Genomic DNA, 4148 nt, shown 5'->3' on the forward strand with positions numbered 1-4148 from the left:
ACTGAGCGAGATTTTGATTTGATTTGGTTTGTTTAAAGACACCACTAGAGCACGTTGATTTATTAATCATCGGCTATTGGATGTCAAGCACTTGGTAACTTTTACATATAGTTATCTGAAGAAACCCGCTACATTTTTTCTTTTATTATGCAGCAAGGGATCTTTTATACATTATATTTATTCCAATCGTGACATTAAATTTACATGTTGTTAAGCGGTACCAACGCTTAATAACACAAGTAAGTACAGTGCAGGTTCGTTTCGCATAGTGGCGTCGTGTTTTTGTCGTTAGGATTATTTTATTCCCAGTCAGGCATGGGATTTTTGTCCAGATACCGACTCCAAACTTGAGTGCTCCGCAGGGCTCAATGGGTAGGTTAAACCATTTTTATTGATCAATAACTGGTTCAACAAAGGCCATGGTTTGTGCTATCCTGCCTGTGGGAAGCGCAAATAAAAGATCCCTTGCTGCTAATCGGAAAGAGTAGCCCATGTATTGGCGACAGCGGGTTTCCTCTCAAACTCTATGTGGTCCTTAACCATATGTCTGACGCCATATAACCGTAAATAAAATGTGTTGAGTGCGTCGTTAAATAAAACAGTTTCTGAAGCATCACAAACGCAGGTTAGGGACGTTGACAGGGTTTGGGTATGGCGTCATAACTTAAAATATTTGTGGATTTTTTTTTTTTTAAGTTAACATTTTGACAAAATTAATTATTCTTATCATTACTGTATGCTGTTCTTGACCCCAACCCTAAACGTAACCTATTTTCTTTCTGGGGGAGCCCCCACCCCCTGTTGATTGTGATTGCATTCAATTACACAATCTGATTAAAATTAGCACTACTGGGTCTACCAGTAGATCTAACAGCATTGCGTGGACTCCCATGTCCAGGTGACATTTCATCTATAAATAACAATTTAAATATCGACCAATACCACTTCGTCTTCTCCCCTTATTCGGGCTATTTTGTTGGTCTATTTCGCTTGAAAAAACAGAGGGGAAAGTGCAGTGATTGCATCTGTGGATTGTATATCCTGTGATTTTGGCGCAAACCATCACGATAAAAAAAATCGTCTTAAAACGAATTTTATATAACATTTTATATTGCAATTAGTTTTTACATTCGTAATTCGCAATAATCATTTCGTATACCCTCAATGGTCATAGTTTTAACTGCAGGTGTTTGAAGGGAGACAACTCCAAACAGCTTGAATCACGTATTTTAGACACCACGCATTCATGACCAGGAGCGGCGGGACGTAGCCCAGTGGTAAAGCGCTTGCTCGATGCGCGGTCGGTCTGGGATCGATCCCCGTCGATGGGCTCATTGGGCTATTTCTCGTTCCAGCCAGTGCACCACGACTGGTATATCAAAGGCCGTGGTATGTACTACCCTGTCTGTGGGATGGTGCATATAAAAGATCCCTTGCTGCTATTCAAAAAGAGTAGCCCATGATCCCCTCTATTCTCCCACCCCGACTTGGCAACAGTGGGTTTCCTCTATCAATATCTGTATGCTCCTTAACCATATGTCTGACGCCATATAACCGTAAATAAAATGTGTTGAGTGCGTCGTTAAATAAAACGTTTCTTTCATTCATGACCACTACGATTAGCTAAAAGTTGCGCGTTTTTACTTTTAAAAATATTCTGATCCTATACTGTCCAGATACCGGCCTTGGTGGTGTTGTGGTTAAGCCATCAGATATAAGGCTGGTAGGTACTGGGTTCGCATACCGGTACCGGCTCCCTCCCAGAGCGAGTTTTAACGATTCAATGTGTAGTAATATACGTTTTTATAGGCAACACCTGTCAGTAATATAAACGGAAAGAAACGGCAGGCCCGTAGAAACCGAGGGGTGGGGTAGGTGCGTTGGCGTCAGTTTTATATTGGGGGGCACCCACACAGTCATGTTTATGGGGCGTCGGGCAAATATAACAGGTGTTGGGAAAAACAAAGAGGTGTGATTAGAGGCGTTGTCATGGCCCCCATGACCACCCATCCCCCGGCTACTCCAGCCAGTGCTCCACAACTGGTGTAACAAAGGTATGTGCTATCCTATCTGTGGGGTGGTGCATATAAAAGATCCCTTGCTGCTAATCGAAAAGAATAACCCATGAAGTGGCGACAGCGGGTTTCTTCTCTCAATATATGTGTAGAGCTTAACCATAATATATCTGTCGCCATATAACCGTAAATTTGGGGGCGGCACGTAGCCCAGTGGTAAAGCGCTCGCTTGATGCGCGGTCGGTTTAGGATCGATCCCCGTCGGTAGGCCCATTGGGCTATTTTTCGTCCCAGCCAGTGCTCCACAACTGGTGTAACAAAGGCCGTGGTATGTACTATCCTGCCTGTGGGATGGTGCATATAAAAGATCCCTTGCTGGTAATCGAAAAGAGTAGCCTATGAAGTGGCGACAGCGGGTTTCCTCTCTCTATATCTGTGACGTCATATAACCGTAAATAAAATGTTGAGTGCGTCGTTAAATAAAACATTTCCTTCCTTCCTTCTTATAACCGTAAATAAAATGTGTTGAGTGCGTCATTAAATAAAACATTTCCTTCCTTCCTTCCCCAGCTATACTCCAGTCGATAGGCACGCCCAAACTCAAAAACCACCTACGTTACAACTAGCTATGGGTTGGAACCAATTCTGGGATTCCGGGGCTGGGGGTGGTGTGTGTCTGTGTGTGTGTGTGTATGTGTGTGTGTGTGTGTGTGTGTGTGTGTGTGTGTGTGTGTGTGTGTGTGTGTGTGTCTGTGTCTGTGTCTCTCTGTGTGTGTGTGTGTGTGTGTGTGTGTGTGTGTTGATACAACACTCCCCCTTACCCTCCTTGCCTCCCGCCCCAGGCAAGTAGAAATTGCTGGGACGAGTATAATGAGTAGGCGTCGAAAGTGTCTGTCACATGGTTCCAAATAAGAAAATAGGGACTAATCTTAAGCGTATGAGACGGGGGTGGGGTGGGGAGGGGTGGAGTGGGGTGGGGATGCGCTGCTCTCCCAACTACAGTGCTGGAACAAGTCTTCTCATTAGGGCAGAAACGAAGCAGACATTCGGGCTAAAATCTTTAAAAAAAAAAAAAAATAATAATAATAATAATAAGCTGGCCTGAAACCTTTTCACCACGTATTTCCATTATTCTTCTCTCACAAAATTAAGTTAATAAAAATAATTTTCCATTCCTACTCCTGATCCGACGCGAACCCATTACCTACCAGCCTTTAGGCCGATTGCCTAACCACTACACCACCGGCGCTGGCTGGTTTCACAACAGGTGGATTTGCCAAGGTCTGTTTGTGTCGGGTATCTATGAACGCTATTGCCAAGTTATTGAACTCAGTGAGAGGAAAACCGAACCTTTTACCATGCACTATTGTATACAATTATTCAATTATAGCATAACGAATTGTATGTTTCGCAAACGTTTTTAGTATGGGTCTAGATTACTTCTGAAAACATGTTAATCTTTTCTTATTCTGTCTTTTAAATGTGTTCGGCATATATATGTTATTGTCGTTGTAGTGGTGACGGTGACGTGGTTGTTGAAGAAACACGTTTATGTTGCCAGTGTTTACAGGACGCTGTTGAAGAAATAATGTTAAAGCTACAGTCTTGGATATATTTTTAACAATTATTTAACTGTTTAGAATAGACTATCGACATTAACTCTGTAATCTCGAATATATATTTTTTTAATTATTTAACCATTTAGAATAAACCAGCAACATTAAAGTTGGAGTCTCGAGTATATTTTGTTATTTACTATTTAGACTTGTTCGCCTGCAACCATTTTTTTAAATTATTTTTTTTTTTTTATTATTATTATTATTATTATTATTATTAAGTAATCTTTATTGTCCCAGAAGAGTACGTAGTGTTAGGGCCCTAAATCACTACAATACATAGTATATATATTAATAGCAACATATACAGGTAATTACACAGACATATCTGGTACGAAGAAATATTACTTTAAACTCTTCTAGGGCATTGACTTTTTTCTTTTTTTTAAAGTGAGAGAAAACAAAAAGAGTAAAGAAATAAGGAACGAAAGAAGGAAAAGATGCAATAATTTTCTTAGCGTCGTATACCATTCTTCGATATCGTTTGGCTACAGAAAGAAAGAAATGTTTTATTTAA

This window comes from Gigantopelta aegis, chromosome 1 (assembly GCF_016097555.1).
Source record: "Gigantopelta aegis isolate Gae_Host chromosome 1, Gae_host_genome, whole genome shotgun sequence".
Taxonomy (NCBI): domain Eukaryota; kingdom Metazoa; phylum Mollusca; class Gastropoda; order Neomphalida; family Peltospiridae; genus Gigantopelta; species Gigantopelta aegis.